Source organism: Coturnix japonica, chromosome 9 (assembly GCF_001577835.2).
Source record: "Coturnix japonica isolate 7356 chromosome 9, Coturnix japonica 2.1, whole genome shotgun sequence".
Classification (NCBI taxonomy): Eukaryota; Metazoa; Chordata; class Aves; order Galliformes; family Phasianidae; genus Coturnix; species Coturnix japonica.
In genome coordinates this window covers 16443537-16466981 of record NC_029524.1, presented here as the reverse complement: position 1 = coordinate 16466981, position 23445 = coordinate 16443537, and the positions used below count along the sequence as shown (strand labels likewise).

General features: G+C 36.8%; 1 protein-coding gene across 5 annotated transcripts in view; it reads left to right on the top strand.

The window, feature by feature from the left end:
- Positions 1 to 23445, top strand: part of NAALADL2 (N-acetylated alpha-linked acidic dipeptidase like 2) — a 352306-nt gene that overhangs the window by 21341 nt on the left and 307520 nt on the right. For 2 of the 5 annotated variants that reach the window (XM_015871850.2, XM_015871851.2), the window contains exon 2: positions 9821 to 9880. The gene's annotated coding sequence lies outside the window, so the exon portion shown is untranslated. Of the gene's footprint in view, positions 1 to 471; positions 609 to 1767; positions 1888 to 6141; positions 6327 to 9820; positions 9881 to 23445 lie in introns of those variants that run through there. The other 3 variants (XM_032446504.1, XM_032446505.1, XM_032446503.1) reach the window with 3 other exon arrangements.

Genomic DNA, 23445 nt, shown 5'->3' with positions numbered 1-23445 from the left:
ATTTTCTTGACCTTAAGTGCTTAATTATTTTTAGTAGCAATTCGAAAGTCTGAAAATCACCGATGTCCTGAGAAGGCATAAAAGTGCCATTGTAGAAGATATATCAAAGTAATGCAGTTTTTTCAGAATTGAAATAATTGTGATTTAAAGGGAAACAGTCGAGATACTCAGATCTTAAAGCCATATTAGTGGAAATGTGCTTTTTTTTATTCTGCTAGAATACTTGCACTTACACAATTGGTGCTAGAATAAATTAAAGTTATAGAAAAACTTTGGAGGTTATTATTATAGTGCTCTGCATGGAATATTAACTATCTTATTGTATATCCTTTGCTTTGGGGAAATTCCACTTAAAAACTTCTCTTTGGTTACCTCGTGCAGTGCAAAGTACGCCAACCTGCTTTTTGAACTATCCCTATTTAAACAGTGGATTCCCGTCAAGTTACACTATTTTATAGAGAACAGTGTGGAGTTTAAATATATATACATATATTTGTGTTCCTTTAAACTATTTGGAGGAAATTGGCTTAGCGTGCCGTCAGCTGCATCTCAAGGGTTGGCTTGAAGTGCAGGCTGACCCTTAACCTGATTTGCTCGGCGTAAACCTGGTAGGTGCTTTTACAAACGAAATAAAATCAGTGGTCTGGGAGGAAAAAAAAATAGTTAATTCACTGATTGAAATCTAGATGTAGGAATCTGCTTTATTAGCTAAATTAGCTCTACCTAGGCATGTTCTGTATGCACTAAGAAATTCCTTAATTTGCAGGAGCAAATGTAAATATTGTCCCTGTCTTTTCTGGCAATCTGATTGAAATCAGATCTTTTTTGAAGCCTTAATTTCTGGTAGCTGTATAGGCACTGACTGCAGGACTGCAGTAGTATATGTGTGTGATTGGCTTCAGAACTTTTTGTATCCTTGCTATTGTGGTATAGCAATGAGGGTCTTCAGAGGTCTCAGCTCTATTTTGTTAGTTACTGCAGTGTGTTAGAGTGTCAGTGGAAAACTAGATTGATGGGGGTACAGAGCTTGCAGGATTATGTTCTCAGATGTGATAAACAGTTTGAAAGTTTCTCTTTTGTATTCTTTCAGTGGTTTATAGGTTAATACTGCTGAAAAAATCTTAATAGCCTGCTATTAATTGAGATCTACCTGAAACTGGCAACTTCTCAAAGTATTTTCATTATCAACCTGGTTCCTTTCTGTTATTTAGGTGTGAAAATCTAGACAAGATTTTGTTAATGATTAAATATCATTTGAGAGAGTGGGAAGTTTTTTTCTTGTTAAACTTGAGAATTCTCAAGGTTGGGCTGGGATATTGAGTACTTAAAGTGTAAGTTGTTGAATGCATAGTAGAAACCAAAGGTCAGGTTCAGGATAAAAGCAAAAAATTCCAGCACAGGAAGTTGGAATGCATTTTTATAACATTCTTTCCTTCAGAAGTAGCTTTCTGATTTGGATTCCTAGTGAGAATTGGTGTAGATTTTATGCAGAAATAACAAAGAGTCATGAATAGTTCATTTTGATTTGATTTTTTTTTTTGTGTGTGTGTGATTTGTACATGAGAATTTGAGCTTTAGAAAGGGCTGTTAAGATTCCAAACTTTTTTTCCCCTAAAACTCCGCATGCACTATCAAGTTTCACTTTTTTTTTTTTTCTTTTAACCAAGTGGAGACCTTGCGTAACAGGGATTGCCAAATAGCTGCAGCTCCACTAATCTGTAATTTATGCCTATTCTCATCCAAGATGTCTGTTTTGAGACTTCATTGGACTTGAGGTCAGGCCTGCTGCATATATGATGACTTGAAGAGAATTAATTTGATAGAAAGAAATGCCTGCAAAAACTGCTTTGTACTGTTGTTCAACTAAAGCAGTCTTGACTAATACAGGTTAGTTGCTTTCTATTTATTAATATTTATTTTATGAATTATATATAGTTTAAATAAATGTGACCTTACTACTTTGTCTTGTCACGTCAGCTATAGCAAGAGCTTATGCTTGTTTGTTCTGAATGTCATAGTTTGAATATGAAGGCTGAAAGTGGATAATTATGGAGGCAATGATATCTTTTGTCAGACTGTGTTAATAACCTCTGGTCTGTAACTGGTGGTAGCACTATCAGAGTGTCTTCAGCTTCACATGAACTATGGCTTGTTGATGATGATACCTTTCACTGTGACTTGTGTTTCTGGGTCCTGGTAGATTATAAACTTAACATAAGCCAGCAGTGTGTTTGCAGCCCAGGAGGCAAACAGTATCCTGAGCTGCTTCAGAAGAGAGTTGGCCAGCAGGATGAGGGCTATGATTGTCCCTCTTTACTCTGCCCTCATGAGGCTCTATCTGGTGCACTGTGTCCAGATCTGGGGTCCTCAGCACAGGAAAGATGTTAAGCTTCTGGAAAGGGTCTGGAGAAGGGTCGCAGAGATGATCAGAGGGTGGGAGCATGTCTCCAGTGAGGACAGGCTGAAGGAACTGAGCTCGTTTAGTTCAGAGAAGAGAAGGCTGAGGGGAGATATCATTGGGCCTTATAGCTTTTAGAGGGAAGTATAGGTAGTGATCAATAGCAGAAATAGCAGAAAAGGAAAAATAACAACAAAAAAGCAAACAACAAAAGTCCTAGTTTAAGAGAAATTACTAATTTACTGCAGCTGTGATTTTGATTGTAAATAATTGTAAAATAGAGTCTCATGAGACCACTTTTGCTCATTCCCAGTTGACATAATGATGTACACGTTGTACAACTGTCTGTTAGCGTGTTGGAGATCTCGTAAGTTGTAAGACAAGAACTGTTCTTGGAGCACTAAAGGGATCTTTTCTTAAAAGTAATGCTTTTATGCTTAGAAGGTAACCCAGCTCGTAACGACTACTTGTATTTTTATCCTGATACAATGGAGTGAAAGAGGAGAAATCTCTTTGTAAAAATTCTTCGCCACTATCTCCATAATCTCTACTTGAGTGAGCATCAGCCAAGTGAGAAAATGAAAAATTATAACCTGCCAAGCACCAGTGGCAGACTGAAATGGAAAAATTGCAAGTTAATAACAGTGATACCTCAGAAAAATTTGCTGGCCAATTTAACACTGCTTTATCCAAGGTCACATCTTACAGCTGATTATTTTTAGTAATTTGCAGATGAGGACTTTCTACATTTCTCGTGGCAAGTCAAGATCAGGGAAATGTCAGGTATAGTTTAAAACTCAAGGTTATCAATCTTTTCAAATCAAAAGTAAATCATATTCTCTGCTTATTTGCTTAAGACTAGGCATGGAAATAATTTCCATTGTAGTGAAGTGGAAAGTCTGTGCTATCCTTTAAGGCAGTGATAAAGTCAATGTAACATGAAAACTCAGAGTGAAGTGAGGTTGACTAGGGGATTGAAAGTAAGAGAAATAATGAAAAAAAGCTTGGCAGTAGAGTACCTCTAGAGTAGGTTCCTGCCAATGTGCCTGTGATGATTTTAGTAGTCTTAAAGAGATTATGTTGTATGTTTTCTACATTTCGTAAAGAATGTGAGTCTATTGCAAACAAATGTACAAGGCGTTCTCTAACCATAGTCATGTGAAATACCCCAAGCACTTTACTGGAATCCAAAGTGTAAAAATCATTTAAAAGTAGTCCATTCTTCATCAAATAGAATATATCATTAATTCACAAAAACTTCTTCTCTAGGCAGGTGGTCTGAAGGGTTGTGCAAATGGATGATATCTGTGCTTGTGTTTTATGTGGTTCTGTGGCCTTTTTGTGAAAGATATGAAATAACCTGGTTTATTGAATGTACACAGTGGAACGCGTATGCTGAATGGACACAGTAGGGAGTTCTTTACAGGGCAAGTGGGCTTGAACAGGAACTGGTGAAACAGCAGGAGAGATTTAGATTAGATGTCAGAGGAAATTTTTCACTGAGAGAGTGGTGAGGTGCTGGAACAGGTTGCCCAGAGAGGTTGTGGATTCCCCATCCCTGGAGGTGTTGAAGGCCAGGTTGGATGGGGCCCTGGGCAGCCTGGTCTAGTATTAAATGTGGAGGTTGGTGGCCTTTCCTGTGATAGTGGGGTTTGGAGCCTGGTTATCATTGAGGTTGCTTCCAACCCAAGCCATTTTATGATTCTGTGGTTCTAAGTGGACTTTGATTTGGTGGTTCAGAAATCCTATTTGCTGCTGAAAAGATGTTGTACCAACAAGAGTGCAGAGACTGTTTGTTATGAAAGTGAAAGGCATTTCTTGCTTGAAGGCTGCCAGAGCACCCTATTTGTATTTGCCATGTTTTCTTACTGTAGAGGTCTTATCTGTCTGTAAAATAATAAGCATTCACTCTTACTCAAGTGAGCTTTGTAGACTAGTGTGATTCTGTGTTGAGATGCAAGAATGCATTTCAAGAACAAGTGGCATAGCTTGCAAATGCTTTCAATGGCAACCTGTAATGGTCACAGTGGTCAGAAGTCTGGGTTAAAGTCTCAGCCTCTTAAACCAACTGTACTGGGCATTAACTCAGTAGAAATTTGAATTCCGAGCTGTGTTTCCTCACTTTCTCTAGAAGCTTCCTGTCAGATCAGTCTTGTCCTCTCTGGCTTCTGAGATCTGACAAGATTACAGCTTGGGCTGCTTAGTTTTTTAACTGTCATGTGAAGCATCATATTGAGTTAGTCCAAGAACCCTAATCTAACGCTCACAGTGATGAAACTGTGAATATATCAGTCAATACTTATTTTAGTAAATGTAAAGTGAAAATTCTCTTGACAACCACTGTCCATTTCATTATCTAATTTTCATCACGAAACTTTATCTTAGTTTCCACACTTCCTTAAACTTTGTAGCCTGTCTTTGTTACTATGCATCAGCCTTACTATTCACAACAGTTCCCTCCCAAACAAGTCTCCATCCGAGGCAATGTGCCCATGTACTGTGTCATTAAGCATTTAATTCATACTGAACTACTTATTTGTCCTAATCTGCTAATGGCCCTCTCTTAAGGGACTAAATTTTAACAACTCAGTGTTAGTTACTGTATTTTTTTTTTGTGTTAAGGGTTAAATGAATTATTAAAGAAAAATCAGAAGTCAGTAAAGAATCAAATTACATTGTATAAAAGTACTCCTGAAAAGTTTAAGAATGAAAAAATCCTTTCCTCCAGATGATGTCTGCTTTCTTTCTCTGCCTTTTTAAATATTTAAGCACATTCTTTACATAATGCTTAAGCTTTCAAGCCAAAGTTACAGGTTGCCTTAGCCAGGCTTGAATCTGAAAATGAGACCCAAACCAGGACAATAACAAAATGACACAAAGATTGACTACACTGTACTTGCTGGATGAAGTGAAAACTGCTAAAATATTAAATCCTATATCCTGGGATTTCACTGCCTGCTGGAACTAATCTCATTAACTTAAAACCACCTGAGGCTTAAGAGAGATATACACTGCCGTGTGAAATTATATTTATCTCATCCTAAGGGGAAATCCTTTCCCTCCCCCAGCTTACCTTACTTTTGACTTTGCTATTCTTGTATTACCAGGTCATTTCTCCCTCATGGGAAAGTTGTCATAGCTCACAGCAACACAATTACTGCAGTTGAAGTTCAGTACTACATAAATGCTGAGATCATTGTTCAAGTTTGTTTTCTTTAGGAAGTTCTTTAAGATGTAGAAGAAGACTGGTAAAACAACACTGCCTTACATTAGCAGTGAACTTAGATACCATTGCTCCAGAGTTAAAGACAAAGATTCTGGAATTAGGAGAACAGCTTATGGCAAACTAAGTTTTCTTTAACCATAAGCTTCCAAAGAGGTTGAGTGATTCTGATAGCTGGTGTGTGGATGCAGGAATTTCAAATGCAAAGTTGCAGTTTTAGGTCCAGTGAGCATTGTCAGTTAGAGCTTCGTAACTGTGTGCTTGATCCCAAATCTCCATTTAGTATTAAAGTTCAACCAGTGGAAATACTCACGCTGACATTACAAGGCTTGGGGTGAGGCCTTATCTGATACCCTTGTTAGGCATTGCAGCAAGACAAGATGACCTTGTGCAAGTGCCTTTTACTGTTTGTCTACTTATGAAAAAAATAAATTGACTTCAAGTTATCCATTAAACAGCTCATTCAGGAAGGATATTCAGGAGTTTACTGTTAAAGCTCTTAAAAACTGTGAGCCTGATCTGAAGCAGCATGCTGAAAGCCTGCAGAGAGAGCATTTGATCGGTGAACCAGGCTGCCAGCACCCTGCTTCCAGGAGAAGGTAGCCCAGGGTAAACTGTGTTGTGGAGTAATGCTACTTGCAGCTCCGTTGAAGAAGAGCCCTAATGCAGCACCCTCCAATGAGTCTGTAGCTGACACATTTACTGGTGAGATACATGGGTCCTATGATGGGCAATGAAATAGGGAGGCTGATGTCTCTGGGTAAGAAACATCTGCTTTGCAAAACCAAGCATTATTTCTGTGTGATCCTTGTTCTGTTACAGGGAATTGTGGATTTTAATAACAAATGCAGCAAAGTTCACAATTAATATTGACTTATTAGCTCAAAATAACCTTGTTAACAACCAACTGCTCAAAATGTCCTGTAGTAAAGGCTTTATGTATAGGTACAACAATAAGTAGAATTGTAATTGCAGAGCAATTGAAGTAATAAGGCATAATTTCACATAAGTTCACTTTCTGACTCATCCTTCTGGTATGAATGGAGAGCAGGACAGAGAAGTTGTGTTGCAGCCTTCCTGTGCATCAGAGTGGAGGAAAAGATGAATGAAAGGCTTGGAGTTTCAAACTGCCATTCTTCTTTTTGACTACAAGCTCAATAAATGTATGCTTCAGACCATTTGGCTGGTGTAACTGGTATGCTGTGTGAAGGCTGTGTCCTGTTTCTCCTACAAGTGCCCTGGAATTCAAATTACTTGAACCTTATTGTGGGCCGGATGAGAATGTAGAGGCTGTTCACTGCTCTTGAAATGTCTGGGATATATTTAAGCATGTCAAGCACCCAGAGAGGCTTGGTTATCTCCTGATTTGCCCCTGAAGCAACCCTGCTCTTTTAGAAGCTGAATAGGGCATAGTAAAGTGAAATTTGATGGAATCTTTGTGCAGGTAGAGTTCTGCATTTAACGCTGCAAGGAGGATGCTAGTGTCGTGAATAACGAAAAAGGAATGTGTTGGGTAATGAAGAGTAGATAGGATTAATGTTGTGTTGGCTTTTGGTGGGAGGATTAGGATGGTTAATTAGTTTTTTTTTTTATTTGGAATGCTGTTATTTGTTTCTATTTGCTTACTGGACCTACAGTTAATGTTTGATTTAGGAGATTTTAATAACAGATGTATATAAATTATAGTTAATTCTACTAGCACATGCTAATAAATTAGGTCAATTTATGCTGCACATAATTGGAAGTACAATACTTGTGCATTGTGACTTGCTCAGAAACCCACCTCAGTTCCTTGATAAATGACACAGCAGATTTTTGCGTGGACTTCAATTTTATATGCAGGGGAATAAATGTTACAAGTTAAGGTTGGGCTAATCAAGAATGGAACACAGTGAATGCTCCTATGTTTTAATGGACTTCGTTGCTCTTGTGTGTGTCCCCTTGACATTTATTGTCTCCAAACACCTGCATCCAGTCTGGTGTTGTGAACATCCCATTAAAGACATTTAAGGGTACACAAAGGAATGTGTATGAGCAAATGGTAGAGGGCATGGATATGTTTAGATATGAAATACTGATGTAACTTAGCTGGCCTATTTATAGTAATTATGCATTGTGATCTTGTCTGAATTCCCTTATATTTAGATGAGTGATTTTGTTTAGTCTCATTGACTTCTGACTGAAATGATGAAAGTACAAATGGTCATGACTCTTGCATTGCTAAAAGTGGAGGTTATAGAGCAGTGTGCTCGCTGAACTCCAGTGTAAGCTCCTTTTCAGCCCTGTGTAAGTAGGTCCGATGTATTCTAGTTTATTTAGTGATGGACAGGCTGTTAATTCTTAAAAATAGCTAGGGAGCAAGAACCCAACACCTTGAATGATTTATATGTTTTCTTTGTAAGCTTGTTTCTGTTTTGTAACCTTTAAAATGTGGGTTTTATGAGTGGTATCATTAAAATTTATACTCCCTCTAGTATGTGATGTTAGTCATTATTGCTCTGCTGTGCCTCCAGATCACCTGTCTGAATTATAAAGCAGCCTTTCTCAGAGCTAAATAGTAATATATATATATATATATTTCCTTTCTGGAGTAAATGCCTGTTGACTTCATTAGATTTCATTGGTTCTCCTGTACTGGAGCAGAGGTCAGAATCTGGCCTTTCCTGCTTTCCATCCAAAATGTGAAAGGTTGCTCGGAGTAACAGTATGCGTCTAAGAATGAAATATGAATGGTCTTTTAGCTGATGAGAACTGATATTAATCACAAACTGCCAGAGAACTTGTTTTGAAGTACTGTATTTTTGTTAACTTGGATTGATTTGCTCAGTAGGTGACTTAGTGTTGTGCTAGGCTTTGTTATGCTGATTTCAAAATGTTTCTGTGAAGGGTGAGTCTTCAGTAAGAGAAAACATGAGCTAATACTGAAAATGAATCTCTCCTTGATTTTAGCGATGGAACCTGTTTTCTTTTTTTAAGACCCCACAGACAATGCGGATTGTGCAGAACACAATTTGTCTGCACCCTCCAGCTGGTGGTGTCAAAAATGATTTCCTGGGAAATCTTGGCCATACCCTAAAAAGCTCTGGACTCTTTTTAGAAGCAGCTGAATTGTCAGATGGAAGTGTTTCCTGATTATGGATTACTGCACCACTTCTTTTGAGATTGTCAAGCAAAATGCTTGCTACTGCTTTGGAATTCGTGAAGATGACCCAACTCTCTTATTATTTTTTCCTGCCGGAATACTTGAATCTCATTCAAAAGAGTTAGGAATAGAGGTGTGGAGTTTTTTTTGTTTTTCAAAAGTGTTCTGCCTATGTTAACAGAGGATGAAGTACTAGTTCTACCTGTGGCTGTCATAGGAGGTACCACTCCCATTGGAAGATAATGTGTGCTGTAGTACCATCAGCACATTTCATCTGCTTGGAAGTGTTGTTGGTAGAAAGCTTGGGAATGTAATGGTTCAAACTGGAGGTATTCCAGAAGAAGTGCACTAGGTCCTCTGGTGTATGGCCTCTACCTTAAACAGTATGCAGTTGTGTATGGTTACAATTATTAAAATCCTCCCTCTTCTGATTGTTCTCGCAGTATTTGCTGGGCAAGTTTTATGTCCTATTAAAAATAATCCTATTTTTGCAATATGGAAAATGTGAACACGGGGTTCCTAGAGTGGGTAGGAATGCTTTGTGAGCTTGCTATTTCTTAACATCAGTTTCTTTTTTTTTTGTTGAATAAGGTCAGTTTCAAGAGTGTTCAGTACCATGCAAAATGAAGTTTAATTTTGCTCTATGCTACTTATTTGTTGTTAAAATTGTGACAGGGCTCCCTAGATAACTTTTTAGTAAGACAGTGAATAAGGTGGGAATAAGAGCTGTGATACTGATTAGAGGAGGCTGAGTAGGGTTTTTCATGGTGCTAATGCTCTCCAAATTGGGGAGTAGCAGATTGAAAGTGAAGGGCATATTCCTTGTCGAAGGAAAGTGTTAGAGTGGTCCTAATGCAGAATCTCATTAAAGGAACTGTCAGGATTTCTCTATTTTACCATCACCTCCCCTATTCTATAAGAGTCAGCTGTCGTTTTGAGTGAGCATGCTGCCGAAGAGGCATTTACAAATAAATGAAAAATGTCACAATTGATTATACTTCTTAGAGAGTACTCTGTGTCAGGTTTGTCACAAACCCTTTGTTATTCTCTTTTTCAGATTTCTTGTCTGGACATTGGAAATAACTTTTGGATCTGGGCTTCTTTCTGGTGACCCAGGGTAAGCTCCTTGGATTTTATGACCTTGTGTTAACACCTGTGTACCAGTTAAATAACATTACCTTTTCAGTGCCTAGAAAGGATGAAATGTTAGAAATGCTTACTGCTTACCTGGCAAGGATATATCAAAGTTGCATATCATGAACCACCCTGGAGAATTCCACTAACATAATGGTTCTGCTTCATAGTTTCTTTAACATGGGCGTATTTGTGATTTATGGTAATTACTTGGAAATGTTGCATGCAGCTGTACTATATGTATATAATATATGTATAGCTGTTTTTCTGTTGTTTCTAAAGAATATATAATTCCAAGTAGATGGTATTCTTTCTCTCAATTTTTATTTATAGTTTTCCATTTCTTTTTAGTGTATGTTATATAGCTATTAGAGTACATATTGCTGCCTTTAAGCATATTGAAAGTAAACTGCTTTTGTGTAGGTGCTGGCTGAGTAAATTAATCTAATGAGTATTATCAATGAACGCTCTAAGTGCAAGCATTAGCATAAGAATGGATATTGGTTAGAATTTCATTATAAGAAATACTTGAGATAATTTTAATGCTGGGAAATATCTAATCTACTCTCAGTTTTGGAGAGTTTTTAATTTTCTGCTTCAACTTCAGTTTTGTAACAGCATTCAAAAGTGTATGGAGTGTTTTACTGAAACCGCTGTAAAAGAGAACCTCGTTAACATGTATAGAATTGCTCATGATCCTTGAAAGAGGAGTTTAAGGTTTTTAATGATGAACACAGTGCTACTCTTAAAAGTAATTTTTAGACAGCTCCGAGTCTCTATTTTGGCATGTGTTATTTCTAATGTACTTTAAAAAGTTACTGAAGTTAATCCCTATTTCTTCTAATCACAGTCTTGTTAAAAACTGTGAACAGAGGAAAGTAACATAGCAGTCGTTTTTGTGTGCTTGATTGTAAGGTAGCCTGATCAGCTCTACACAGCAGCCCTTTCTTTGCATTAGTAAATAGATATTAGTCAGGTACTTGTGCATTTTAAACATGGCAGTTTTGATCTTCAGATGGAAGATTACAAATGTCAGGTTTTTTCTTGTTCAACTGAAAATCAGACTTTGTTAATTGAAGAACACGCTTACTTTGTGCTTTGAGCAGACTCTCCTTTATTTACATGGTAGTACAAACATGTGGATGATTGGGCTCTCTAAGGCCATCTCTCAATCTGTCATCTGAGTTGGGCAGCTCACCCTTCTTCTCTTTTTTTTTTTTTTATTCTCGTATTTATATTACAATACAGTCTGAGACCTGAATCATGTATAGAGATAGAAAATGAGTTCTGGCACTATGAAAACCGATAACATAATTTAACTGAATGAAACAGACAGTTCAGGACTGTTGTTCATGTAATTAATTATTACTGTTACTGTAAACAAAGAGGCAAGGAAAACTTGAAATGAAAAATGAAATGGAACTTGGCTTTGCCAACTGTACACATTCTCCAGCCTCCTTCCCTCCATATATTTGATTTCAATGATACAGTAAATTGTATTTAGGTGAATCTAAATAGAAGCCTGTAGCATTTCTAATGTGGATGGGCGTGCATTTGTGAATAAAACAACACTGCAAGGAGAAATCTAGAGCATTTTCTATCTAGCAAGGTATGGCTAAATATGATTAGGCAGATTTTCAGAATCTCAGACTTAACCACCAGCAAGTATCTGCATATAATAACAATACTTAGCTTCATAATAATGCTGGCATTGATTTGTCCCAGCCTCTTTCTTTAAGATGAGCATATTCTGATGCATCTGTAAATTTCTGTACTCCAGCTGATTGCATGTATGAGAAATGCTTCCATATAGTGGTCTGAATCATGAGATTTCTATCAACTGCTGGGTAGTCCCTACAAGCAACTGATGAAAATGGTACAGATTAGCAAAATTATCATGGGTTGTATTCTGAGTTTAGTGGAAGATTAAGATCAACATCAAATAACAAACATAATAATAAGAAAAATAAGAAAAATAAATACACTAACGCTACTGCTGCTTATTTGGTTGACTAGAAGATTGCAAGTATGAAATGAGCCTAGGAAAAGCCAAGGGCATAGAGTATTAACTCCCTTCCTGTCTATTATGTCAGAGAGTGCTGTGCTGCTAGAATTTCCAGTAATCTTAATTTCAGTTAGGAACAAGGGAAGAGGGAATTGACTGTTTCTTTCTGAATTAGTTATGTTCTTACATTGTAAATTAAAATGTTATAAATACTAAAATGTCAGTTTTATGATTGTTTTTTCCCATAACTGGACTCTTCATGATGACAACATTTATTTATTTGGCTTGTGAACTAAGAATATTCTTTAAAACTCAAACCTAAGTTCTGAAAGAGTCTTTAGTCAAACTGTGACTTGAAATGCTTGTAGGATGCTCATCTATGCAGAATATACTTGCGAACGCGGGGAAGTATTTTTGACTAATTTCCTCAAGTCATTATTTTAGCAAGAACATCTTGGGAATAGTTTCAATGCTCAAAAGTGTTGGCTGGACCTAATGCATTTTAATTTTTTCCTCATGAAATCTTAGTATTTGTTTAAGCAACCAATAATGGTAATTGCTACTGGGTTTTTCATATTTGCTAAAACAAAATGGTTCCATGTATACTTTGAAACTAGTAAGTAGACCTGTGTTTCTGTAAGAAAATCAGTGAATGATAGGGCCCACCATAGGGCTATCAAAGATATTGAAGGGATTGGAGCACTTCTTTTAGGAAAGGTTGAGAGAGCTGGGACTGCTCAGCCTGCAGAGGAGGAAGCTCAGGAGGGAATCTCTTGCATGACCATAAATATCTGAAGGGAGAGTTCTTAAAGGATGAAGACAGGTTCTTATCAGTGCTGCCTGGTGTCATGATGAAAGGCAATGGACGCAAACTGGGACATAAGAGGTTCCCTCTAAGCAGTGGGAAGGATTTCTATGCTGTAACAGAGGCTGTGGTGACACAGGCTGCCCAGTGAGGTTTTAGGATCTTCTCTTTTGCATTTGTTGTAGTTTCCATGGAAACAAATAGGCAGCATTAGTTTAGAGTGACATACATAAATAATGCCATAATGAAGGTAATTGCGATTTCAGCTTCTACAAGGAGGATATTAAATATGTAGTGCTTTGCAAAATTGATTTTTGAAAGCCTCACATTCCAATGGCTTGTTTAAAGACAGGGTTGATCAGACTAAGGGTAGGCAGGTCTTTTTTTTTTTTTTTTTTTTTTTTAAGATTCAGGAGTTAATTTTTTACTGTTTTCACCTCTGTTCCTCAGAGTCCATCTGTGCCTTTCATTAAAATCATCTGTGCCTGCTCTGTCAAAACCTTCTGCTCTGAGAGTTGCTGACTTTGTTGTTACAGACCTCACTGATTTGCTTTGAGTCAACTGACTAGCATTTATTACAAGCTTTATCTTGGATGTTATTTTTATGAAGTATGAAGTGTTGAGGTAAATAGGATCCTTTATCTTAGACAGTACTATCACTGTTTTAGTCAGTGCTTATAAGATGAATCTTTCACAAAATGATAGATGGCATTTCAAAAGTATAATTTCATGAGCTCAATTTACCTCACCTGAAAGACATCTTTTTGGTGCACTGCTATAGAACTTTTCCTTTAAAACATAAGAGAATGTTTCTCCTACCTACAAAGTGCAGTGCCAAAAATAAATAAGTATGCTCTTTTTTTCTTTCCCCTTTACAATGTAAGTAATAAGTACTTTCCATTTCCTTTCAAGGCTTCTAAGGCTTATTTAATCCACTTTCTTCTGTGTTTTTCTGCTTCTGTGCCCAGTTCTTCATTTAGCTGTTAGTTCCTTTCTTCTCTATACAAATATAACAAAAAATCTGCCTAGTACCTACGTGTTGAGACACAACTAGTAGAAATACAGGGTGTGGGCAGAACTGAAGAGCTTAGTAGAGACAGGCAAAAATGGGGGATGTAGCCATTGACATTTTAGGTTTAAATTGTTGACAGTTCTGTAATATTTATAATAATTTGTAGTAAGAACTAATAGAATTCTTTGGCTTTTCAACAATATTTGTTCTGCAGGAAGCATGCTTCCTTTCTTCCCCAGTGTTTTTCATTCATGTCTTTCCTATACCTTAGGATCAGGTGAAGCTTGACAAATGAAAACATTCTTATGAGTTGTCTTCAAGCTATGCTTCAGATTTTTCTTTCTCATCCTTTTTTTTTTCCAATAAGATCTAACAGTTCAAATATTTTTTATAGTTTCTTTATGACTGCCATTTCAGATACTGAGTGCTGAATAAATAAATCCGCCTTCCTACCTGAAGGAGCTGGCTGGGATGTTTTCAGTTTTTTATTTTTCAAAATCTGTTGCAGTACAAAATGTAGTTGGTTGTCATAGTAAAGAAGGTGGTGTGATATTGAAATGAGAACATAATTAAAATTATTTTTATTTTTCTCAGGTCTTGGAACAAAGTGTTACTTAAACCTTTTCTTAGAGGTATTACACCTAACAAGTTCTCTTGAGAGAAATGACAGCAAAGCAGCTAGGCTATCAACACAAATACAGAATGGCTGCATTCCCCTGGGCTTGCTTAAATTTGAAAGTAGGTAGGAACTGTGAAGAAATATACTGTAATCTGGCAAAGAAGCTGTAGCATAGCTCCAGTGGCCCCAGATGCAGTAATGTACCAATATAAAAACCTCATATTAACCTAGAATATAGGTAACATCATAAAACACCCTGAAGTTGCTTAGCTTACATACATCCTCAATACATCATATTCAGTGTCCTGTGATGCTGAGATTGGTTTATGCTGTAAATGGAAACCATTCCTTTTACCTGCTGCAGAAAAAAGGTCATGTGAATTTGGCTCTATGTGTTGGACCGACACACTAAACACAAAATGACCACTGAGCTGAAAAAGCAGGCAAATAATATTGTGCTCTTGTTTTTAGTTTTACGGCAGGTTAAGGTTCACTAAGGTGCTGAAGCCATTTGTGGGCACCTGTGTGTATGACATTCATAAGACTAGTCATTTGGTATTTGAACTAAGCAGGGCAGGGGATATAGCAATAATTCTTGGCCATTTCAAATGTTTGCTATTCTTTTAAATCTGGAACACTTAGTCCTAAGTTAGTCTGTGTGGTATTTGTTTTATTGTAACCCTCTCTAGGTATTTGTGAATGTCTTCCCATATTAAATCAGTAGTAATGTTTCTGCAGGGGCACGACTCCTCTGTCTCCATTTCAGAAATTCAAATTGATGTTAACGACTCATCTATTTTCTCTTTTGAGGAGGAGCTTGACTCAGGGTTTGTGGTGAAAGGTGTAATTGAATTTGCAGAAACATGTTTCTCAAAAAGTAGAGATTGATTTTGCTGGCTTTCAATGGAGTCTGGCATACAATACCCTAAGCAGATGCCCTTGACTAAGAAAGAAAGATGATCTTCATTGAGTTATCCAGAGACCTGCTTTGTATTACTATATTATGCACATTATCAACAAGAAGCACAGCAATGTAGAGATTCATAGATGTAGACAACAGCTTTAAAGCAGCAGGGCACAACTATGTTGATTATTACTGTATGTGGCTGTGCTCTTACTTACTGGTACACCGAGTACTCCAAGTGTTCTATGGCAGAGCACCAGGGAGAGCTTGTGCAGTGAGGCTCAGATATACACAGATTCACTGTGGTTTTGCCACAGGTTGATCAGATGCAGAGCAAATTTGGTGTGGAAATCTTGTGAGTATGAGTTTGTGGTCCTTTGGTCAGTCTCACTGAGTACATCTCCATTATGCACTCACATACATTTGAAAACCTTCTGTCAAGTTGCTGGTGTCATACATGCTCAACAAATGTGAGAGCTTTAACTTGCAGGAAGAAATCCTTATCTTGTCATGAACCTTAATGTTCTGACTGAACTGTATGATTCCCTTTGAAAACTGATTTCTGAAGAATACATTATTTTGAAATCAATCAAAATTGGTACTTTTAGTGGGTATTTTCTTGTAACTTCTGTTACTTTGCTGATGCATAGATGATCTACTGTTTGTGTGTGTACATATGTCTATGTATGATACTCGTATGTTTTTAATGTACATAAGCAAAAAGTTCTTTGTGAAGGTCAGTTGTTAACAATTATCTTAGAAAAGAAATAATGTAATTTCAGTAGCATGTACTGAAACAATGAAACTTTATAGGACTCTTACAAAACTGATGGACTATGATAGTATAATTTTCATGACTGCATTAAAATGTAATTAATGTTTTCTGTAACTATTCTTTTATGACCCATTAATTAGGAGAAAATAGATACAAATAGTGTCTATCGTAGTTTGAATTCAAACTGATTAATTTTATTTGTGATAACTGTGGAATCCTCCAGTTTGGGCTTTCAACTGTCTCATTTGAAAATGTAACAAATTTGATTCTTACATAGTTTAAAAAAAAAATCAGTATTGATAAGATCCAGAAAGTGTTTAATTATTTTTTTTTTTTTCACAACAACCCCTTTTGTTGGTATGATGTTACATTGGTGTGTTGTGTTACAACAAATCAATGAGTATTTAAGGGAAAGTATCTGCTGCATTGTACAACTGTGGGGAATTTACTATAACAGCTGAAGTCTTTTCGTATTTACCCTGTAGTTGGTCTGCTGATCAGTTTACTTCTGTCAGTAAAACTGAAAGGAAATGCAGATTCCTAAGATCTCTTTGTTAAGGAAATAAGGGTGCATATTAATTTTGGCATCACTTTCAGCCAACCATTCTATACATGTGGATGTGCTCCAGTCCCACAGTTCAGGCAGTTTAATATTGTACAACCTTCCCTTCTCAACCCTCAAATTTGCATAATGGGGAGAGAAAAACGGAGACTGACTTGGCCCAGTTCCATGGAGATCAGTAAAACAAAAATAACTAGCTGAATAAGCAGTGGGGTTATGAGATGATTCTGGATTTTGACACTCTCTATAGTAATCTAAAATTGTAAATTAACAACCTTTCCACTCTATACATGAACTTCCAAACTGCTTGTTTGTAGGAAAATAAGCAACTTCCACCTATGCTTAGCTGCTTTAGGTTTCATGTTCTGGGAGTGCAGCAATGCTGAAGCTGTTTCTTTACAAAAGAAAAGTGTTTGGTTTTGTTGTTGTTTTTTGTTTGTTTGTTTTCAGACTTGTCTACATTATGTCACAGTATATCACCTTCCCTTTTGCATGGAGGTCTGTGTAAGAATCTATGAAGATGTTTCTGATGTTTTTCACTTCTTCTGTTGAGTTTCATTAATCTCAGTGGGATTAAATTGATGTTACAATTCACAGTAACCTACATTAGAATCAGGTTCACTTGCTATTGATTTCTAAGTTTTTTTGGGGTTTTTTATGGTTTGTGTGAAGCTTTAGAAATCACAACAGAAGGTGAATGAGAATATTAGTAGAAAAAGCAAAATTGTGTCAGAATTCACACGTCTGTCAGATTCAATAGAAGCATAGAGTAGAAGAAAGCTGTTGCTTGGTATCTCCTAAGTCTTTACATTCAAAGTTCAAATATTGTTTTGAATCTTCCCCAAAAATCCAGGTAGCAAAATGTTCTTATGTTATTACTGCCATGAATGTTTACATTTTCTCCAGTTTAATGATAGCCACGCAGTTTATCTGTATGAAGATAAAAAATATATCTGGTATCCCTTTCTACAACTACCAAAGAAGACTCTTACTGGTAAACTGCGGGAGGTGCAGTTGGCAAACCTGGTGAATCTGTAGGTGCTGTGCTGTGGGAAGGTGGCTTAATAGTCAGCACTCTGCTTAATTGAAGTTTCCTGTAGGCTCTGTCCGTGTTCACTCTATTCTGTCAATGGTATGTTTTCAGTTTTACTGGAAGTGTTATTCTGGATGCTTAGTTCTAAAAGGTTTCTCTTTTTTTTCACAATCAGCACATTCATTTCTCTTCTCGTTCACTTATCCGTTGTGTTTCTAATTAACATTTCAAAATCACTACATGTCCTCTGTTGTGAATAAACTGTGCTTGTCTGCATTCCAGCAGCACACCTCAGCTGTGAATGCAATACCAATTAATATTGCTTTCATTAGTTAAAAGTAAGTATCTTTCATGTTTGAGCTTATTCTCAAATGGTGATATGTTCACTAGTTTTTATTTGTCAGACCTTAGGTCATAAATGCTGGATTATGGAAAAGTTTTAACTGCTTACTCAGCCTAAATACAGTTTATCTTTGTGTAATCAGTAAAACATGCACCTTTTTATAGCCCTCTGTGTAAGAATGAATAAGGCAAGCAACAAATATCTGAAAAGATGTGTATTGCTTGTCAAAATGGACCTCACCTAGAAAAAATATCTTTTATCTGCTGATTTGTTTTCTATTACGTTACCAAATCATATGAGGATACGAGTGTCAAAGCAAAACATTTTCAGAGACTGAATTTTGTCTACCTCATACTTGTAGTTTTACTGTACTGTTCTATTTCTTGATCACCTAAAGTAATCGCAGCAGTGAGGCAAGGGGTCAGGTACAGGCAAGCTATAAATAAATGATTTGAAAAATAAAAGCTGTATGGCTTAAAATTTACTTTCAAAGCTTTAAGAGCGTTAAGTCATTTCCCTGTCTCACCAGACAGAAGAGGTCAGCACGTCTCTCTTTGCTCCTTCTGAGGAAGCTGCGGCCAGCAATGCAGTCATCCCTCAGCCTCTTTCAAACCAAATGAGGCACCTTCAGCCATGTCCTTCTGTCCTTTAGTCATTCTTGTTTCCCTCCTTTGTATATATTGTCATATTTTATTTATCCTTCCTGCCTTGTTCTCATGATTGGTTAGACCATCTGTTACCATGGGCAAGACTATAATGGATCTACGTACGTGGCAGTGTGTCTGAGGGTGCTTAATTAGTTTATGGCTCACTAAATATCCCAAATAAGAGATGGCTGCATGATCTGTGTCATGACAGCCAGGAAAGAGAGAATTCACCAAAGCTTCTGCACTTAGGAGTTAACAAACAGAACCAGGTAAGCAATGCTGACTACGTACATATGAGGCCAGTGTCACCTTGGTCACTGTTGCCAAGCACTCATAGATCTCTAAGCCTTGAAGCTTTTGTTTCTCAGCTGTTCAATTGTGTGGCGTACATATGGTCTCAGAAGTTAAATTCTGTAATGTAGAGCTGGCTTTATATCTTAAAATAAAGACAATAAATTCCAGCACTTGGTATTTCAAGATGGTATTGCTAGTATTTAATGTGTTTGCATTAAAACTCACCCCTGAAATGCGTAAATTACAAAACCATACTTCATGAAACAAAGGGAACTCTTGACATTGTCTTAGCCTGTATATAGATATGTTGAGAAGTTAAGTGTATGAGGTGTATTGTTATAACCTGACAAGCTCAAACACAGAATTATTGATCTCTAGGCTGCAGTAACACTTTGAAGAGTGTTCTCCATGTATATTTCTGCTAGTCAGTATTCTTCACTTCCTGCTTTTGCTCTACATCATGTTTTTTGTGGATAAACTGTCCAGTGTTAGAGAACTTGGGTGAAAGCTCTAAGCTTTTGATGTTTTTTCCTGTTGGATATAAGAAAAATTTGTTATGATGTCATGTCTAAGGACTGATCAGAGATAGTAATTGTCTCTTGAAAATGAATTTATTTAATGTTTGAACCATAGGAATCAGTTTAGAAACATGATATTTGTGTGTTAAATGTAGGGAAATTTAGTTCACTGCGTTAGTCAATCTGTGGTTTGTAGCTACAGAGAAATTCAAAACAATTAATGGCGTTACTATTTAAGTACTAAGTCAAGGTTGTATCTCTCTAAAAAATATAATACAGCTCAGCTGCACACTTGTGGGCTTGATGCAGACAGAAACTGTGTGGTGGTTAAGTTAATTCATGTGTGCAATGCATAAGTTTGGTCGGGATGATCACAGTTGCCCTCTATAAACACTATTTGTTAAAATGTACATTTCTTCTTTTGAAGAAGCACAGAAGATCCGTCATTAGAAGTGTGATGTCAATAGGTTACATAGGTTGGAATAAGAAGATAATTATGAAACTGCAATTAGGCTGGAAGGATGAAATAAATGCCTACAGGAAAGTGATGAAGTAATTGCTGGTTTCATGGATCCTCTAAAGTAATTTTGACTTGTTTATCCTTTTCAAATTTTTTTTCCTTGAAATCTTAACATATGCATAGTATTGATTGTTATAATTATGAGAGAGTCCACTAGTTTTCTGTCGCAATTTTCTGGTATATTTGTCTTAGAGAAGCAGGACTTTGTGCATACAGTTTTAATCTGAGCTCCAACATGCTTAAAAACATCCATTATCCCATAGAAGATGGAAAGGTACATTGATGGTAACTTACAGGTAAAAGCACTGCTGGTCAAACTGCATTTTACTTCCCCCAGAATATCCCTGTGTAGAACTGCAAGTGGCTTAGGAAATCATGATTTTATAAACTGGCTAGTAGTTCCGAATAGTAATTCTAGATAAACTAAGTTTATAATTAACTTTCAAGAAACTTTTGGTTTTTTTTCTGCTTTCATAATTGCTAGCGTTGTTAGAATGTCTGATGTATTCTTATGAACTATGTTTTGCTTTCCATGTAGCCCTATGTAGGAAGAAGCCTTCTACTTAAATGGAAACAAGCTTCCACTTGTTTTCTCCTTTTGTATAGGGAATATACTGGGTTGCTTCTCATGAACTGTAGTCACCTTAAAGTATGTCAGAACTTAGTAGTGACTGTCCCCTGTACCTGGGAATATTTGAATGAGAGCCCATGAGGAAATTGAACAGAGCAAAGCAAATTGAATTGGCTTTAAGAATTTGTGACCTTTCTGTCCTACATATCAAATTCATTTTTCTTAAATGCTGTTCATATTGTGCTGAATATTAATTGCATTTTGCATATTCTTTATTCATAATATACCACTGGTAATAACATAAAATTACTTTTTTAATTCCCAGTGATACCTTAATTTAATGTTTCATTTACTTCTCTTCTTTAACTAATCTTCTGTCCTCTGAACAAATTTGATTAAAATCATTCCATTTATTAAAAAGAAATAGGCTAAACTGTATTGATTTGGTCCCACCAGGAGCCAGTATAAGAAATTTCTTTTTGGGGGTTTCCTTTCATTTCAGGGGAGAATTTAAGGGGTGTAGATGTTTCATTAAAGCTTGGAAATAAAAAAATAAATAATAATTAAAAAGAAAAAAAAAAGTAGTAGAAGAAATTACCTGCTTTAGTCACTGCTTCCTCATTTGCCAGGAAAGCCTTTCTACTTTCTCTCATTTGTTACAGCTTCAGGAGATGAATTTGTAAGAAATGGGGTATGGGGCAGGAGAAAGATGTCAGACAATGTGCTCTGCTTACATCTTTCTCTGTTGCTGCTGAGGGAAAACTCACTCTGGAGGACTTGTGGGCTTGCTTGCCTTTTACTTGCATGTCAGGCTGAGCAGGGCAAGCGACAGGGATCTTTGGTATGGGATAATGAAGCTGTGTAACTGACCCAGCTGGAATGCTGCATTATCTCTTGGTCTAAGGAGCCTTTTTGTTTGTTGCCTCCAAAAGAATCAGCAAAGCCTTGTGACACGGGATGAAGGCTATTGAGGTTAAATGTGTTCTCCTTTTACTGCACAAATAGACCTGTAGAGCTATTTTGTTGGTTTGCAGCAAGTTTTAATGTTTAGACCTTGTTACTTTACACAGAGAAGTGAAGATATATCACATTGCTATCTAGATGAATTGCTACAACTATGAATGTCAGGCTTACGATTTTTATGATGCAGTCAGTATGTTGCACTTCACTTGTGCCAACATACATAGTTCTTGGAATCTTGCAGTGCAAGCTTGCTAAGTGGTTCTGGACAGATGCCTCAAAATCTTCACTTCAAAGCTTGTGGGGAAGAAAGAAAATTGAATAAGCCAGAAAGTTAAGAAATGAGCACTGATTCTTGATGGAAGTCGTTTAATCATTAAGTATGCTTTCTGCTCTGTTTTGTGGAAGACAAAAATTAAGCTTTTGCTAACGTTTAGAAGTTGAATTAATATTTTATAATTGTAAATTTACACTTATTAATTTCCTTGGCTTGGGGAATCTTGGTAGTTTAACTTTCCTTATCTCCTGATTTATATGATTATCTTTTGCCTGCTTGTTGTTATACATTTCCGTGTAATTAGGATGTCATCTCCTTTTTTCTTGGTCTGTTAGATTGAGTTAATGATATCTCAGGGTTGGGTGGTGCTGTGTTTTTAACTGATTGGCTAGATCAGTAGGGAGGAGTTAATATGTTCATCAGTGAGTTTAAGCACTGGTCTTTACCAAACCTAGAATTATAATGATGCACTCTCAATACACTTGCTTTTTTTTTTTTTTGAGGTTATCTCTTGCAGCTCTCTCATATGTCTGATTAACAGCATTCATAAGTGTTATTTGCTGTTTGTATAGTGACAGAGTTTTTTTGGAAGGGAGTGTCAATGAAATTTAGTGCTGTATCTGCTGGCATTTTTGAATCCTTTGAGTGCTCATTAAGTAGGTCAGCTGTTCACTTTTTAAACACTTTCAATAGTGTGAATTAGCAAGCATCTGCCTTATTTCTAAGCACTCATTTCTCATATTCGTTCTCATTTTTATTCAATAGCTACTTTATCTTTTTCTACTCCCCAGCCTTGATTCTGCCAAAACATGAAACTGATTTTGTGATATCACAATTCAGTACATTATCCCCATAGCGTTAACCTCTGTTACTCCTACTACATGATCATCATTAGTACATGGACTTGTCTTCTGAAATGCAGTACACTTCCAGCAGTGCTTTACTGAAATACTGCTGCTGTTGCTTGCATTGTGTCGGAGCCATGTCCTACTGGCTCAACTTGGAGGCAGAATGATCTCCAGGCAAGGACTATGTGTGTGCTGCTTTATTTTGAAGAGTTAGTGGGGTTTAATCTGTGCACGATCTACATTCATGAATGAATTTCAGCCACAGAGAATGACTGTCTCAGGTCCAGTGATGAGGCATGTGTTTTCTTTTACAGAGGATTTGAGTTCTGCTTTTACAGATGCATGCGTGTGTAGAAGAGCAGTGCTCAGTAATTGTTTCTTCAGGCCTCATCTCTTTGACATGTGGATTCACTGCTGTAGACAGACTGATAACTTTGTTACTTGCCTACAGTGAGCAGGAAATAATACAGAAATATCCACTGGCTGCTCAGAAGTTCAGAAGGTCTTTGAGAAATGAGATGTGCTGGGATTTCCTGGTTTTAATTTTAACTGGAACAATCGTACATTCATAAATTCAACAAATGTCACAGACTCAGTGATGACTGAAGTTGAATTCATTCACTTGGGCTTTGCTTTCTTGCTAACATCTCAATAACTGTAGCTTTTAACACTTGTCTGAGAGAGAACATTTCAAGAGAGGTGTATGTCCTATGGAAAGCAGTGGTTTGTTTATTTGTTTGTTTTTCCTAGGAACTAAAGTACCAAAGTACTTGTTGCATTAAATGCAGAGATAACCTTGTAGTGTTTGAAAGACTGCACCGAAGTGTCTGGCAGTTTAGGAGAGAGCCCAGATGT